At 52.2% G+C, this 18,187-nt stretch overlaps 1 protein-coding gene across 1 annotated transcript in view; it reads left to right on the forward strand.

Annotated features, from left to right (window-relative positions):
* Positions 1-282: 282 nt before the first annotated feature.
* Arhgef10l (Rho guanine nucleotide exchange factor 10 like) overlaps positions 283-18,187 on the forward strand; it is a 129,688-nt gene continuing 111,783 nt past the window's right edge. The window contains exon 1 of the mRNA XM_038332804.1: positions 283-405. The gene's annotated coding sequence lies outside the window, so the exon portion shown is untranslated. The remainder of the gene's footprint in view (positions 406-18,187) is intronic.

An 18,187-nucleotide genomic window follows, 5' to 3' on the forward strand; every position in this document is an offset into this window, starting at 1 on the left:
TCCCGGGGCTGCAGCGGAGAGGCACAGTGGTGTGTAGGAGCGTCCGGTGCCAGACCAGGAAGGCGGAGGTCTCTCTGTGTGAGTCCCTGGTGTTGCCTGGGGTTTCTCCACCCCCAGCCTCAGTTTCCCGAAGAGGGAGGAGGATGGGTGGAGAGTCGAGCCCCGCCTCCCTCCGGGATCACTGTTAGGGGAGCTGGGAGGGGCGCCGCGTGCAAGCCAGGCCACCAGGGGTTAAGCGGTGACCTCAGCCGCGCGCCCCGGGACCGGGCGGGCGGGGCGGGCCGTGCAGCGGCTGCAGGCCGCGGGCCGGGGCTGCATCGGGGCGCGGGGCTCGGCCCGGCCACCGGCGCCCGCGGCGGGATTGGGAGGCGCGGTGGCGCGGAGCCTTTGTGAGCGGCAGGGACGGTGAGTGCGCGTTGCCCAGGCCCGGGCTCCTGGCCTTTGGTTGCTTTGTGTGTCGGGGTTTCCCAAGTCCTCTGGAAACAGTCTCCAGTCCTGTAAGCGCGGGTCCGTCTCTTGGTTGTGTCCTTTTGTGCCCCTTGAGTGTCCCTCTGTCTGAGTCCTGACTGGCCTTTGTGCCTTGTCTGTTTTCTTCTCTCTCTCTCTGTTCTGGACCCCGCTCCAAGCTCTGTGTCAATCCTCACTCTGTCTCTCCACTGTGCTTCTCTGTGCCCCTCCCACGCCTCACTGACCTTGGGTGTCGTGGGGTCCCCAGATTGCATGAAGTCAGGTAATGTGGTGTGGCCTCTGTTCGGGGTCAGTCTCTCTCGTCTTGAGTCCTTGCCCAGAGGCGGGACAGCCAGGCCTCCCGCAGGAGTGGAGCGTGGGAGGAGTGGATGCTGGGTCAGCGGCAGGCCGTGGGCACAGAGCCCTGGGTGGCCTTGGGTAGAGATATGAGTCCAGTGGGCTCTCTAAATGGTGGAGACCAGTTTTGGGGGGTGGCTTGTGAGAGGGAGCCCGGGTTTGAAGTAGGGGAGGAGCCGGTATCTCTGTGTTACTGAAAGTGGGAGTCATTTGGCGCTAAGAGCCCGAGTACCCCAGCTAAGCCCAATGCAGGGAGATGATACTGGGCAGATCTCATTTCTGGAGGGCTTTGGATCTCAATGTTTGCTTCAAAGGCCTTGGAGTCCCCCTAGAGAAGTCCCTGCCCAGCCTGCCCCAGGTCCTATCTGTTCCTCTTTGGATGTGGGGGAGAGCAGGTTGTGAAGGCTCATTAATACATGCAGCCCAGCCCTGCTGGCCTGTGGATTGGAGCTGAAACACCAATCTGGCCACCTGTCCACACAGCATGGGCTTCCACGGGGTCCAGGCTGGGCACTCAGGGGAGAGGAGCACAGCATGAAGATCCCAGGCAAAGCTCAGGCGCCCTTGTTCTGCACCTCCATCCCAGTTGTCTGCCTGAGGCTAGGATCCTCCCCCTTGGTCCCAGCCTTGCTCCATCTACAAATGGGTTCCACCCCTTCCTTACCTCTTCCAGATCTCATTTGGGGTTACCTCCTCTCCATCATGCCAAGCAGGTTTTTTCATGCTCTTGGGAGTCTTGTCCCAAGCAGAGAGGTCTCTCTGCATCTGGAAGGCTTTGAATGCACGGGCTATGTCTGTTCTTGCTCACCAGCCTGCAACACTGTCTGGCACATAGTAGGTGGTCAACTGATGGTTGCTGGTTCCTATACTTTACTGTTTCAAGTTTTAGCTTTAGGGGTCTGAGGATGTAGCTTAGTGGTAGAACACTTGCTTGGTGTGTGCAGGGCCTTGGGCTCCATTTCTTGCTCTTCAGCAAACAAACAAACTGGGCAAAGCTGCTGGGCCCCTTTGGGGTCCTGGGTACCAGGCTATCAGAAAAGGAAGGACCCCTGAATGGACATAGTATCTGCCAGTTGGAGGGCTGGGTGAGGAGCTGAGTCCTGGAAGCTTCTGGGTAAGAAGGAACAGAATGGCAAGATCTCAGATAAAATTGAAAAGATAAAGAGGGTGGTTATATAGACTGGTAATAACAGCTTAGGTTTATATTGTGCTTTCACAGTCACTATCTCTTTGTTTGACAACAACCCTGGTAATTAGGCAGGGTAGACAATCTGCTTTACAGATGAGGAGGCTGAGCCAGCAGCAATAAAAGGACAGTCTGAGGCCTCTGTAAGTCAATGAAGGAGCCGGTGCTTCCCAGCTCCTCATCTTCTCTGGCCTCTGCAAGCTGGTGTGTCAGGCCTCTGTGTTCTCACCTTGTCCCAAGTTTCTTGTCCCCAAAGGATCCAGAGTCCCCACAGATTCAAACTCATAAATGACAAGTGTTTCAGGGAGTTCCCGTCTCCCTAGACTCCCTCAGACTCCCTCCCTAGAGAACACCCCAGTCTCTGCCTTGGTGGAGGTCTGCAGGGCCACTTTTCTTAAGGTCCCTGGATTGAGTATGTTCCCAGGAATTGTCTGTCCTCATGGGTTTGTACAGAGCTCTGGGCAGTGTTGTGCTGGAGTTAACGTGTCTCAAGGAGTGAGGGCTGGAGGCTGAGTTTTGGGAGCTGATTGTTAAACATCCATTATACAGAGTCATGGGAGAGGCTGGGAAGATGACTCCGTAGGTAAACTGTTTACTGCTCAAGTCTAAGGACCTACGTTTGAATTCCCAGAATCCCTACGGGAGGTCGAGGGAGACAGGTGAGCTTTTGGAGGTCTGCGAGCCAGTTAGCCTGGCATATGCTGCCACAAACAATGAGACTGACTCAAACAAAGTGTAAGACAAGGACCTCGCCTGAAGTTGTCCTCTGACCTCCACATATGCCGTGGCATGCTCGTGGCTGCTCTCACACTGTGATCGTACACATATATCATACAGACACACAGAAACACACACACACACACACACACACAAAGATTAAAAAATTGTGAGTCAAGGCTAGGTGTGGTGATGCACTCCTTTATCCCAGCACTTGCAAGACAGGTGCATATATATATATGAGACAGGATATTATGACATGAGGAGATTTGTTTATCGAGAGCAGCTTTGCTATTGATTGACAGGCTATAGAGAGTGAACTAGCCACTGAGAAGGAGAGTGAGCTGTCAAAGTGACAGACATGTCAGGTAGTTCACGGTGATGCTCAGGTCATCTGTGTGGCTGAAACTGCTTGAGGGTGGCTTAGGCACTGGTGACCATGTCCCACCTGGACAGATTCTGAGACCTTGCCAGCTGGCTTTTAGATGGCTTGTGACTTCTGGTTGGGACTCAGGAATGACAGCTTACTGAGTATGTGCTAGGTCTTTGGACAGTGGCCTGTACCAACACAAAGAATTCCTTGCTAAGTTCCAGAGATGTTCAAACTGGTCATTGAACAAAACCACCATCAGAACATGGGCATGGTATGGCTGCCTATGGTGGGGGGAATGTGTCCATTATAGTATGAAGAAAGAACAGCCTTGGAACAGGTTCTGGAAGGTTCGGTAGCAGAAGCAGCTTCTGTGTGGCTCTGGCTTCAGGTAAACTGGGAGTCTACAGGTCTGTGACCGAGCAGGCAGTACCAGATCTTCCTCAGGTCTGGAGTTATGGCGTCTTCCTGGGTATCCATCCGTAAAGGATGCCTGCAGACCTTATCCATCAGGCCTTGTTCTGGGTTTGTGCCCTTCCTTGTATGTCTTGAAGTGTTTCATATTGCCCCCTCCTCGACCCACCGGCAGGTCTGCTGCTGCTGTGCTAGGTCTTAGGGGGGTCAGAATGAATTAGTTATTCAGTCTTACTGGGCACATAAGTGGGGAGAGCATCCAGACAGGCCCCATGTCTTATTTTCATTTGAGACAAACTTTGCTGTATAGCTCAGTCTGGCCTCAAACTCGTGACCGTCATTGCTCAGTTCCTGGGTGCTCTTCCCTCTCATGGGATGAGAGTGCCTAGCTTCAGGTGCAGGCTTAAGAGGACTGCATGGAAAACCTGCTTGTTCAGATAACCAAATCAATACACCACCTTTAAACAGCATATTCTTAGTTACCCGCCTAAACCAGGACAAGAGACAGAAGTTACTTCTGCCAGTTTTTCTGGTCCTGTAGAAAGAAGGAGGAGGGGTAGGGGGAAGGGGGAGACCCACTTGCCCAGCTCTGTGACACTGATCTTGATCTGGCTGGGTAATGTGATGTGGGCACCACCATGCCAGCTTATATAGCTTGTTTTACTGCCTTCTGCTCCACCTTTGCTCTGGGTTTCTTTTCCCTTTGCGGAGGAGGTGGGGGAGGAAAGACAGCTCTCTAGATATCTAGACCTCTCCCCCACCCTTCCCCCGTTGGGAAGATCCAGGTTGTTTGCTGCTGGCTTGTCACCCTGTGGCTCTGGTTGAGGCTGCGAATCTGGAATAGACTTTAGTGTTTAGAGGGACGTCCCCAGTGCAGTGTCAGGAGAGCCACAATGAGTTTGTGGGGTGGTGGGCACCATACCATTGCATGGAGAGCACGTTCAGCCCTCTTGAGCTGAGAGGTGGACGTATTGCGGTCTTCATCCTCTACCACACGTTAAGGCCAGGACCATGTGGCTGGGAGCTGGAGGTGACCAGAGCCTATTCTGTTGGTCCACAGCTCTGCTTTTCCACCCTGTGCCCCTGAACACTGCTGTGCTCTTTACTGAGGGCTGGCCTGCCCAGCTGTTGATATCCTGGCAATTCACACATGATGTGGGATGAAAAGATGGATGGCCGGCTCACACAGATGGCCTCTTAGTTACACCTGGTCCCGGCTCCTGCTTGCATCTTCTCTTCAGCCTGTGGGTTGGTTGAGAGATGGTCTCAGACTTTCCCTCCCTGTGATAGGCATGTCCCCAGCCCAGGACAGTGGGTGGGTTGCAGTGAGCTAGCCTGTGATGGTACTAGCACATGGTGGCATCTGCGTATGGAGAGCCTAAGTGAGCTCCTCTTACCCGGTGTTTCTTAGTGAAAGTCCATCCCCAAAGCCCCTTGCTTGGCATGCTTCCTGAATCCCAGCCATCAGCACAGAAGACAACCTCCTCCTCCTTGTACGATTCTCTCTTCCTTGTTTGAAGTGGGTGGAGGGATAGAGCTACCAGGGCAGATCTTATTCAATTTCCATAGGAAAACAATGGTTAAATCAAGTAGAAAAATAACAGTCTTAGAAGAGAAGAGAAAACATCTCCAACCTGGATCCATCCCAGAAACTCCCAAATGCTTATGCATAAGGGTTTATTTTACTTTTATGATTTTTGTTTCTTGAGACAGGGTCTCACTGTGTAGCCTTGGCTGGCCTGGAACTTGCTATTCAGACTGGTTGCCCTGGAATTTGCAGAGATCCATCTGATTCTGTCTCCTCAGTGCTAGGATAAAAAGTGTGTGTCACTATGACTGGTTAATTTTTAAAATCATTCCTTTTATTTCTCTGTGTGAATGTTTGCTTGCAAGTTTGTGTACCATGTGTGTGCCTGGAATATATGTGGAGGTCAGAAGAGGGTGTTGGATCTCTGGAACTGAAGTTACAGATAGTTATGAGCCCCTGGGTAGTATTAGGAACCAAACCTAGGTCCTATGCAAGAGTATTCAGTGCTCTTAACCATTGAGCCATCTCTCCAACCCTTTAAGGCACATGTGTTTCATGACCATTGAAGAAAACTTGGAAGAAATCCAAAATAGCCCTTTACTGCACCAGCTCCAGACTCTCTGGACGGGGGTGGGTGGTGGGGGGTGGGTGGGTGGTACCACTTGCTCAGGCAGCCACTCGCTTGTTCTTTTTGGCCTGGGCTTTGTAGAACCCATAATGCATCAGGTCTGTGCTGACTCTGAAGGGGAGGGGTCTGCTGGTCATTGCTGGGTAACTCTCTTGACTCCTTCATTTTGTCTTCTGCGGCATCATACTACCACTGGGGTCTCAGGGTGAGGGGACCTAACAAGAGAAACGCAGGTGCCCAGGACAGCGCCCCGGGCTGAGTGCAAGTTTGGGTGATTGCTATATGGGTGAGGAAATACTGCTCTACACTTTCGGGGTCTGTCCTGAGGCCTGAGAATTAAACTGTCAAAAGGCAGATTAATAAGAGAGAAGGCATACTTTTATTTATGAAGTTTTTATCACATTTATTTATTTATTAATTAGTGTGTGTGTGTGTGTGTGTGTACTAAGTTGAGTGTGTAAAGGTCAGAGGACAGCTTGCAGAAAGTCAGTTGTCTCCTTCCCCTTTCTGGGTCCTGGTGATTGAATTCAGGTCACCAAACTTGATGCAAGCTCCTATACCCACTGAGCCATCTTGCTGGCCCTGCATATTCTTTGATAGTGATTTTTTCAGATGGTATCTTATTATATGGTCTATATTGACCTGAAACTTATTGCATAGCCCAGGCTGTCCTTGAACTCATAAGACTCTCCCTGCCTCAGCCTCCTAAATGCTAAGCTGGTCTAGCCTCTTAATTAACTTAATTTCAATTTTGGAGACAGGCTCTCCCGTAGCCCATGTTGGCCGAGAGCTCCACTCACTAACCTAGAGTGACCCTGAACTTCTTATCCCCCCAGCTCTACCTCCCCAGGGCTGGAACTGGTAGGTGTGTGTCGTCACCACGCCTGAGTTTAGGGACCTGGGCCTTGGAACTGAACCACATCTCCAGCCCTATAGATAGCCTTTTTTTTTTTTACCATTAAGTTTTAAAAACTGTTGTAAGGGGGTCACAGAGCAGTGGTGAGAGCCCTGAAGAAGTTGACATCCCCCATTAACAAAGAAGGCTAACTTTGAGGTGACTGGACAAGTCAGTCCTGGGAAAATGACTAGGAAATGGTAGGAAAGTGGGGTCACATCAGCCACTTCCCTGTCCTTGTAAGGAAACACCTGATGAAAGCAGCCTGAGGACGGAAGGGTGTATTGGGGCTCACAGTTCGGGGCACAGCCTATCATGGTGGCAAGGGCGTGAGGCGGCTGGCCCTAGCGCATCCATAGTCAGGAAGCAGGGAGCCATGGCTGCTGCCACTCAGCTTTTATGCTTTCTAATGTCCCTGAGAGGTGTTGCTGCTATGCAGGGTGGGTCTCCTATCTTAGTTAACCTGCCTGGGAACACCCTCATGGGTAGTCCCTGGGTTGTGGCTCTGACGGTTCTCTACTTCCTGTTCAGTTGACAATCAAGGTGGCCCATCACAGATGTTCAGTAGGCAACATTCCTCTTCCTGTTTGAGAAGGATTTATGTCCCCAGTTATGTTCCCACAAAGGGAAACGTGGACCCTGCTTTTAGACAGAAGGGAGCAGACAGAGAGTATTCCTGTCCCTGCTGCTTGCTTAGGGCCTTTAGCTCAAAAGGATTCTTATACCACAGTAACATATTTTGAGGTAGCATTCTTTTTATTCATGCTTTACATGCATTTCTTTTGTGTGCCTGTGTGTGGTGTGCGCGTGCACACACACGCGTGTGTCATGTGATGCTCCTGTGGCGGTCAGAGACCAATTTGTAGTAGGCAGTTCTTTTCTTCTGGCACTTGGGTCCTGGGGATTGAACTCAGGCGGTCAGGCTTGGTGACAAGTGCCTTTATATGCTGAGCCATCATGCTAGCCTTGGGGTCATGGACTCTCATCCCCTTCAGTTACAACAAGGAGCAGGCAGACGATCACCCTTTCCTTGTGGATCTTCTCCAAGGGTTAATGAACTTACTCGCCAGTTTTCTGGCACTATAACGGAGCACCCGAGGTTAATGAAGACATTTATGACCCAGACTTCTAGATGTTCAGAGGGATGGAACCAGCATCGTCTTGACTCTGATGACGGTGTCATCATGGTGGGCGTGTGTGCGGGAGAGAAAGGAAACTGGGAGAAACTGAGGTCTCACAGTCTTTCTCCAGAGCTATCAACAACCTCAGGGTGGCCGCTAGGTTTCACCCCCCCTGACCTTTATGATCTGTTAAGCAGTTGGTTGTCTGCAGGTAATTTATCTGCGTGGCCATGACTTGGGGCCATTTGCCTGAGTATCTAGGGCTGAGGGCCAGGCAGAGGGTAGGGAGTCCATAGTTTCCAGGCCAGTGGAGGGGATAAATAGATGGAGAAGGCCGACGCGGGGGTTCATGAAGGTTTGAGCCGTGTGATTAGCACACCTACTCTGGCTCCACTTGCCTCAGGCCCCCTGAGTTGCCAAGGTCACTTGAGGAAGATCTTAGCAATCTGCGGGGTGAGGGAATGGGCTCTTGGGGCCAGAGGGAAGCAGGGTATACATGGGGTTGTGCCAGGGAGCTGGGATAAGTGTGGGATTAGGGTTACATGTCTGAGATAGAATCAGCTAGAATTGCAAGCTAGGAGTGTATGTGCAGGGCTGAGGGAGGGAGGAAGGAATCAGGTGACTTCTAGAATTTTCTTTTGTATCCCTGGTTGTTGGCAGTGTTAGTAAGTGAGCCAGCTTATGGAGAGTCAGGGAATGGCTGGGGGTGGGGGTGGGGCGGAACTGAGGATTAGTTCAGGAGGAGGTCACGTTTAGAGGTTGGCTGGTGTATTGGCACCTGTGGAGGGTCAGACTTAAGCACTACATCAGGGCTGGATGGTGCAGTGGAAGCAGTGAGGGTTGTTCAGGGAGCCTGACTGGGAGGAACACACCCTGCTGTTCTAGGGTGTGGGGTTGAGCACAGAACTCTGGGAAGATCAACCATAAGTCAGAAGTGCAAGCGTGGTTGATTCTGGTGGTGGAGGTGGAGCCGGTGGAGTCAGGAGAGAGGTTCCCAGCATGCCCAGCTGTGTGGGAGGGAGGGTGGCTCTTCAGCAGGCCAGCTGCTGTGTCCATGACCTCAACGACCTCCTTCAGTCTTGCCAAGAGGATGCCAGAAGCGTGCAGCGGTTTTCATCTGTCTGGCTTTGCGTTCCTTTGACACCTGCTTAGTAAGCGCCTGGATACAGGCGCAGGTGCAGAGCCAAGATGCCCAGCTGAGTAGGATGTGGGCACCTCCAGCCTCTGGGGGAGGCAGGCAGGTCACCATCCAACATAGGGAAAGGGAATACACTGGAGGTGGGGCTGGCTGAAGCAGGCAAGGGGCAAAGTTAGCCCAGAGGAGGGAGGGATTGGAGGCAGGAGAATGCTGCTGGGGTGTAGTGATGAGGCGAGCAGGCCTGCTTTTTGTCCCGCCTGTCTCTTGGCCGCCTGGCTAGCTTATGCCCCGAAATAATAACGCACAAACTGTATTCTTTTAAACACTGCCTGGCCCATTAGTTTCAGCCTCTTACTGGCTAATTTTTACATCTTGCTTTAACCCTATTTAGTAATGTGTGTAGCACTACAAGGTGGTGGCTTACCGGGAAAGATTCAGCATGTCTGATCTGGTGGCTGGCTTCATGGCAACTGTCTCAGAGAGGAGAGGCATGGTGTCTGACTAACTTCCCAGCATTCTGTTCTGTCTACTCCACCTATCTAAATCCTGCCCTATCAGAAAGCCAAGGCAGTTTCTTTATTAACCAATGAGAGTCCTCTATCACTGGGGGACCCTGTGTTTCTCATGGGAACCTTCTGACTTACCTTGAAGGTCTGTGAGCCCTGAAGCTGCTTGGGTCAGGGATAACACAACCAGAATTTTCTGTCCTGGGTTAGTCACAATTTTCTATCCCAGGGACATCCTGGGTTGGAAAGGGGCTGGAGACAACAGGAAGCAAGTTGAAGCCTATCTGAGGCCCTGATTACTAGCCCAGTGTCTGAACCTTGCTTGCCTCCTCATGTTTCCCAGACTCTGACATTTCTTTTCTCTTGAAAGAGGTTTCAGAGACTCTGAGAGGTTAAGTAACCTTCCCAAGGTCACAGAGCCTAACAGGGTAGATGAAACAAAAGCCGTCTCAGGGCAGAGGCACGAGGTTGAGTCACCCTAGGGAGGGGCTCCCAGAACAGATGTTGTGGCTTAGAACTTTGTCTTTGTAGTCTCAGGGCCTCTGGAGATGAGGAGTGGGGTGTGGGGCTTCCCGGAACCACTTGGTCAGCGTGAAAGCTTTCTGGGCATCCATTTCCTTGGAGTGTGGGGAAAAGCACGTGGGTCCGGACCAGGATTCAATTAACACAGGTCACATGAGACCATCGAGGGAGGTGGCCCCACTGGGGAGCTGTGTTTCATAGATGGCAGGCCCATGCCTCACGCTGGGGACACTGCGAGAGATGTCAGACAGGTTTCAGAGCCCCGCCTGTTCTGAGTGTAGCTGCGGTGAGCAAGGGTCTCCCCCTCTCTGGAGTCCCAAAGCAGGGGTAACATGAACATGGCCTGCAAGACTGGAGTCCTAACCACAGGCACTGCGGCTCATCTGCTTTATATGTAATGTGCCAGCTTATTTATCTCCAGTGAATAGATGAGGCGAAGGGTGAGCATCAGCCCAAAGCCACACAGGATGTGAATGCTGTCCCATGTGACTCTGGAGCCCCCCCTCGAAACCCAGAGGGTCCCTGTCAGCCTCAGTTTATTCGAGCTTGTGTTTCCCCTGCCAGCATGTCATCTAGGTAGGATCTTGGGGGGACTTTGGTGTTCGCTTACCCAGGTAGGGACACCTAGTCTTTCCAGTTGTTCCCATTTTATCCCGAAGCTCCGCCTCAAGTCAGGTAGACTAGGCTGGGGATCCCAGCAGCCCAGTTCCCAGTCTTGGGCTTTTCACTACCAGGGGCCTCAGGGAGGGTGTGTGCCAGAAGGCTAGAGCTGGGCATCTGGGTTCATACCCCACTGCCAACCATCCAGGAGAGCGTGGATAGTCTTGCCCCCACCTCTCAACTTCTCCCTATGCCTCAGTTTCCTCTTTTGTGAGATGAGCAGATTGAAGATGTAGGGTTTCTTTTTTTTTTTTTCTTTTTTCTTTTTTTGGCTTTTCGAGACAGGGTTTCTCTGCAGCTTTTTTGGAGCCTGTCCTGGAACTAGCTCTTGTAGACCAGGCTGGCCTCGAACTCACAGAGATCCACCTGCCTCTGCCTCCGGAGTGCTGGGATTAAAGGCGTGCGCCACCACCGCCCGAGATGTAGGGTTTCTTGTTCCATTTAAAAATATTTTTTGAAGCTGGGTGGTGGTGGCACACGCCTTTAATCCCAGCACTTGGGAGGCAGAGGCAGGCGGATCTCTGTGAGTTCAAGGACAACCTGGTCTACAAGAGCTAGTTCTAGGACAGGCTCCAAAGCTACAGAGAAACCCTGTCTCAAAAAACCAAATATATATATATGTTTTTTTAAGATTTTATTTATTTTTAATTTACGTGTATGAGTGCTTATCTGAATGTATGTCTGTGCACCATGTGTATACAATGTCTGTGGGTATCAGATCCCCTATGACTGGAGTTGGAGACAGTTGTGACCCTCTAGCCCCACCTCTTCCACTCTCTAGCCCCGCCTCTCCCACTCTCTAGCCCCTCCTCTCCCACTCTCTAGCCCCACCTCTCCCACTCTCTAGCCCCGCCTCTCCCACTCTCTAGCCCCTCCTCTCCCACTCTCTAGCCCCGCCTCTCCCACTCTCTAGCCCCACCTCTCCCACTCTCTAGCCCCACCTCTCCCACTCTCTAGCCCCGCCTCTCCTCTCTAGCCCCACCTTTCCCACTCTCTAGCCCAGACACCATCAGGACTTGGAACTCTTCCCAGTCAGCAAGTCTCTTTGTGTTCATCAGGCTCTAGAGCTGCAGGGCTTCTCAGAGCCTCTACCACAGACATCATTCTGCTGTGGTTTCCCTGTTCTTGGCCTCCGATGCCTCCATTCTCCACATGAGCAGCCTGTAGTGTATCAGGACACAGATGCTGCCCCAAATGTACATACTGATGTGCATGACTCTTCAGAACTGTTGACAACCTTTAAACCCAGACACTATTGCTCGTGGCATTTGGGGACATCCCTATGGGCTTTGACAACCTGGGACCAATAGAGCTCTTACTCCCAGCCTGTTTCTGCTCCTTGGTTGTTTGATGTCACTTCCCTGAACATGGGTCCTGTAACTGCAACTACAGGTCGCCTGGGAAGGCAGTCTGGCTGGGGTGGCCGGGGTAACTTGGCTCATGGTAGGGGCAGACAAGGAGATCAGGAGGGAGGACTCATCCAGTGATTCCTAGGTTTGGATGTTTCACCATGAACTTTCTCATAGCGGGCCAGTTGTGTGCAAAGGCGGCAGGTGTAGGCCGATGGGCCTGAGCACTGGAGAACCCAGGAGCCAGAATTCTGACTTGAGTATGTGTTAAGTGGGGCCCTAGATGGCCTGCTGATCCACAGGCCTCTTAGGGAGGAATTGGGGGAGTTTGGGATGTGATTTTTTGGGGGGGGGCGGTTCTGGGGTTGGAGCCCAGAGTCTGCTCTCATTTCCACGCTGGGGCATGCTAGGCTGCTGCTCTGCCACTGAGGTCAGCCCCAGACCAGAATATGCATGTGAAGCTTCTCTTGGTACTCAGGTGGGTCTGAGGCCAGCAGTTTAAGGACTAGATTGGAGATGGCTTTGGGACCTTCAGAGCTAGAAATGTTTGGCAGAGTGACTGTCATGTGAGGGAGAGCACATTGGGGCCCTGCTCTGAGCTGCCTTTCTCTGCAGCAGCCTCCTGGGGCTCCTCTTGGGTATGTGCCTGGTGTGCCAACATAGTGCTGATGGCTCTGGACAGGACGCCAGTGCTTGACTTGTACTTGTAGAGATGCCTGAGCCAGCAGACCTGGTACTCGTAGAGATGCCCGGGCTAGCAGACCTTGCTGGCACCCATAGAGATGCCCAGGCCAGCCGAGCTGGTCCCCATAGAGATGCCTGGGCCAGCAGACCTTGCTGGCATCCATAGAGATGCCCGGGCCAGCAGATCTTGCTGGCACCCATAGAGATGCCCGGGCCAGCAGATCTTGCTGGGCCTGGGTTTACAGAACTCCCAGGTCTTTGGTTTGTTTGTTTGTCTTTCGTTTAGTAAGTATCTGTTGAGATCTATGAAGGATAACCCAGAGAACGTGACTGTCGGGCCAGTCACAGCCTGCGGCGTTGCCTACTCTGTGTCTGGTGATGGAGGTGGGGTGATCACAGAGGAGGTCTAAGCCGGATGGGGAAACAGGTGTCTGCAAGATGTCTGAGTCAGACTGAAGCGTGGAACACAGCTGGAAACCCTGGACATCTGAGCTCTAGGACATTCCAGGTTGGAGTAAGGCTCCAAAAACACTTCTTTTTTTTCACATGTATTTATTTATTATGTATACAATATTCTGTCTGTGTGTATGCCTGCAGGCCAGAAGAGGGCACCAGATCTCATTACAGATGGTTGTGAGCCACCATGTGGTTGCTGGGAATTGAACTCAGGACCTTTGGAAGAGCAGGCAATGCTCTTAACCACTGAGCCATCTCTCCAGCCCCCAAAAACACTTCTTATAAGTTCCTGTCATTTGTTTTTTTCTCTTGGCTATTCAGCTGTCTTGGCATCTATGCATCTATTTATCCATCCATCCATCCATCCATCCATCCATCCATCCATCCATCCACCATCAAACCATTCATCCTTTAACCCATCCACACACCTAAACACAATCCATCCACTCACCTATCATTCCTCATCTACCTATCTTCTATCCATCTATCACTTACCCTTCCATCCACCTATCCACACTTCCATCCATCCACTGATCCATCTACCCATTCATTATGCAGTATTTTGTCCCTCCATTCACTCACTCACCTACCCACTTACCCATCCATACCCCATCCATCCATCCATCCATCCTTCCACTCATCCATACCCCATCCATCCACCATCTAGCCGCCCATCTATCCATCTTCCATCCTCCATCTACCATCCACCCACCACCCAGCTCCTTGACCTCCCATTGTGTGCTGAGGACCCTCTAGGATCTGGAGAGACAGCAGAAGCATATCTACTTCCCTCTGGGAGTCAGAGAACAAAGCGAATCGCTGTAGCCCTGAATTTCAGGTGCTCAAAAGGGCAGGTGGTTGGCTATCCTGTGGTTATTATGAGAAACTGTGAGCCTGGGCTGAGGCTCCAGAGGTAGTGGGAGGGTCCCAGGCAGATGAGGTGGGTCACAGCCTTGGGATGGAGACAGGGTCCGGCTCTTGGGAGCTGTGGCAGGTGGGCACCTCTTCCATTTCCAAGCCCAGGTTGCTTTTGCCTTCATCTTTCCACAAGGCCTGGTCCACAGGAGATGCCAACAAGCAGCGGGGTCAGCAGAGGCATCAGAAGAAGGCCTCTGGGTCACACTGAGGAGCTGTAGGCTGTCACAGCAGGGGAACAGTACTGGTATAGGCTGTCCTGGTTGCACAGGCAAAACTGAGGGGTCCTAGCTTTCTTCCTCCTCAGCCCTTCCTTGGTGCTCTCATGTCCTAGGCACAGTTGGGGATATTAAATGAGTGGAGTCATGTAGAGATGGTGACTGAGACCCTTAGCCACCTCTTCAATCACTTCTGCCACTTGTCAGGTGTGTGCCATTGGTTAAGTGTCTCCAGCTCTCTCTCTCTCTCTCTCTCTCTCTCTCTCTCTCTCTCTCTCTCTCTCTGTTTTGTTTCTCAATTTTGGGGTAATAGCAGTTGTTGCAAGGGTTGAGAGTCCTATCAATGCCCAGAGTGTAGTCATTATCCAGTAGGGTCCAGGGAAGTAAGGTTCTCTGCAGGCAGCCTGGCCTCTATGGGCTGGCATTAATAGTCTCAAAGAGGGAAGCCTTAATTCAAACCTCACCTATACCTCAGACTGACACTAAGACCTCAGCAAACGGGCTCAGTGCTCTGAGCTCAAGTTTCCCATCCATGTCTGGGATGTGAACCCAAGAGGGCAGGGGCCTTGGAGTCTGATGACTCATCGGTCTTGTGGGTTCTCCCTGAGGCTGCTGGGAAACTCAGGTCCAAACAGGCCAATTGAACTTTGGGTTTGGTGAGGGCCATGGGGTCATGCACTGGCCTTAGAGACTAGGTTCAGCTGTGGACTGACTCTATAGGGTCATGTGCTCACGGCCTCAGGTTCTTTGAAATGCACCCTTGTGTGTCAGGTGCCTAAAGTATTCACAGCTGGATGGATACTTTCTCTGGCTGGGGGGGCTGGTCTGGCTTTTTTGTCTTCCCTAGGCTCACACAGTATCCCTCACTCCTTCCTTTCCTGTCTGGCCTATATTTTTAGGTTGGGTGGGGCATGCCTCGCAAGGTTTGGGTCACTGAAGGTAAATATTAACCAATCCATCTGGCCTCCATCACAAACTTGTCTGGACTGGCTTTGGTGGACTTAGATTCTTAACCTAGTACCTGAATTGCAGGCCTGCTTGGTAGGAAAGGGCAGCCGTTCTTTGCTAGGGATTGTGTCCTGGCCCCAACCTTCTCCAGGACTACAGCAAGGGGCCAGGAGGCTAGCCCAAGGGTCACACAGCAGTGGGGGTGGCCCTGTAGCTGGAACCTAGGAGTGTTACCCTGCAAAGTCTCTGCTTTTATCACCGGGACCTGGGATCATGCTTGTTCTGCCTGCCTGGCTTATCCCAGGATGCCATGGATAGAAGAGGTGCCTGGGGTTTGGCCAGCTACCACACTTGGTCTAGGCTGCTGCATTTCTTCTTGTTGCCAGGTGTGCCCAGCACACCTTCATGATAGAACACCACGAGGTATCCCCAGCCTAAGTTGGGACCTGGGAGTGACCACCTGGCCAGCCAGCCAGCCAGCCAGCCAGCCAGGCATCTTTGGAAGGCCACTCACCAGGCACCGGGAGGACCCAAGTGTTGAGTCTGACCCACTTGGGAGCAGACACATACGTGCACAAGAGCCAGCATGCGGGCTGAGCCTCTGGAACCTGGGTTCCAATCTCTGAGCTTTCACTTGGCCCTTGTCACAGTCAGTGTGAGGGAATCCTCTGAGATGCGAGAATACAAGGTCAAGACGGTGTGAGGATTGAGTGAGAGGTGCTCATGGGAGCAGGCAGAGCGCTTTACCCAAGCTCCCAGTGGTCACTCCCTGTGGCTGAGAGCCACCATGGGTCAGAGATAAGTGAGCCCAGTCCCCCCATGGTACTGGCTGCCATAGACAACAGACAGGGGTCAAACCCCCCAAGAACACAAGTGACATGCCAGTACTGCTGGGAGTTGGTGGCCAAGGCATGTGGTGACCACATCTGAGGCCCAACTGGTCCCAAAGTGGCTTGAATTAGGTTGGACTTCCTGGCTTTCTGGCCTGACCTGGAACCAGCCCCGCGTGGAATATTCTTGGGCACATGAGTCACAAGGCTAACCTTCCTCCGTAGGGCACTCTTTATTTTATTTTACTTTTGGCAACTTCCCCCAATATGGTCTCTTGTGACTTCTACTTTACCCTGTTGGGTGCCTTGTCCTGGAAGTCAGGAGGATGCTGCCAAACTATGTATGGGTCTAGGTGCAGGAAGGGTCCAAGGGCAGCCAGGTGTATGAAGTGGAGTCATGTGGCTCAGGGCTGTGCGTTGAGGCTGTGTATCCTGTTTTCGTTGGCTTTCACAGGGAGGATGCTGCAGACCAGGCCAGGTGTGTCTTATCCCACAGCCATGATTCCCCAGGTATAGCTGGCATCTGAGAAGAGTCTGCTGAACCAATGAGGGCTGGGACCACCTGGCAGGACCCCTCAGGGCTGGGACCAGCATGGGAAGGGAGGCAGTTAGGCTGAGCCTGGCTGGCCAGGGAGAGGACGGACATGGAGAAGGAAAGACAGCTGTGGGGAAGGAGTATCCCATGCAGGAGAGATGACCCTTGTTCCTAAGAACTCCAGAGGAGGACGTGGGGCTGGTGAGGTGGGAGGTGATTGTGAGCTCTCTGGCGAAGGAGCAATTTCAGCGTGTCTAGTGGTGTGGAGAGTCACTTTGGAGACCCACCCAGGCCAGGTACAGGGCTAGGCTATGTAAGGGTCCTTGGGCCAGGGCCCTTTCTTTCCTACACATAGTTATTATATCCCCAGTAACTGTTCAGAAGCTTGACCATGGGACCTTCATGGGTATGAACCGAGGAAGTGAACTAGCATCTCACAGCAGCTGGGCAGGTCTTGGGTAAATTGAGGCTTGGGGAAGCTGAGCCTCACAGTGCCTAGGAAGAGATTCTGGGTTTGGAACCCACTCTGCCTGATTCTCCATTCTGTGCTTCAACCCAGCACACCAGGCTACTTAAGGAGGAGTCCCTGTACTGACTATCTGGGGACCTTTGAAGGCTGGCAGAGAGTCCCGTCATTATCTAAGAAGGTCCTCAGCCACACTGGGGCAGGACACACCTCAGGCCAGCCCTGTGGGGTCTGTACCTCCTGGGCGATGGCAGATCCAACTGACTGATGCACCTGGCTGAACCTCCGGTGCCCCCAGAAGTGTGTGCATTCAGGCTCAGCAGTTAAGAGCACTGGCTGCTCTTCCAGAGGACCCCAGGTTCAACTCCCAGCACCCACATAGTAGCTCACAACTGTCTGCAACTCCAGTTCCAGGGGACCTGACACCCATGGCAAAACACCAATGCACATTTTTAAAAAAGGAAAAAAAGTAAAAAAGGAGAAGTGTGTACGCTCAGCCCCTTTCAGCTAGAAACCCATCTAGACATCCTGTGTGTGCTCAGAACTGTTTTCAGGGCCCAGGCCTGGGACTTGCAGCCGAGAGTTTTCTGTTGATATAGCAGAGTGCACAAAGGCACCTTGGGATTGATTTTGGCACCTGCTTCTCAGTGACCCTGGGCAACCCAAACACCTGTGTTCTTGGTTCTGTGCCCAGGCATGGGACCTGGACCCACTTCAGACAATATGCTTATCGCAAAGTGAGGAGCAGGGCAGTTGGGTGGAGCAGCGGGAGCAAAGACAGTGCGAGGACACTGATTCCCATTGCAGGATACTGTCCTAGCACAGCCAGACTGCTAGGACTTATACCATGGCCCACGAGGTGGGTCATGTGCAGACTCAGGCTTCTCTCATAGCTCTAAGGTGGTGCTTCTCAGCCTGTGGGTCACGACCCCTTGGGTCTCAGAGAGCTTGTATATCAGATATTTACATCACAATTCATAACAGTTATTATATTATAGTTATGAAGTAGCAATGAAATAATTTTATGGTTGGGGGTCGCTACAACATGAGGAACTGTATTGAAGGGTCACAGCATTGCAAAGGTTGAGAACCACTGTTCTGGAGGCTGGGAGGTTCAGTGAAAGAGGGGAAGTTCCCTGCCTGGGCCAACGTCATGAACTTGACTCCACCCCAAGACAGCAGGATTCAGGGCACAGCCTTGTCAGGGTTAAAAGCATTTCTGTCCTTGACATCCCCAACCCAGTCTCCCCCGACCCCTTCCACACCCTGGGTAGACAGACAGTATCTTTTCTTGGAA

This window comes from Arvicola amphibius, chromosome 6, assembly GCF_903992535.2.
Source record: "Arvicola amphibius chromosome 6, mArvAmp1.2, whole genome shotgun sequence".
Taxonomy (NCBI): Eukaryota; Metazoa; Chordata; class Mammalia; order Rodentia; family Cricetidae; genus Arvicola; species Arvicola amphibius.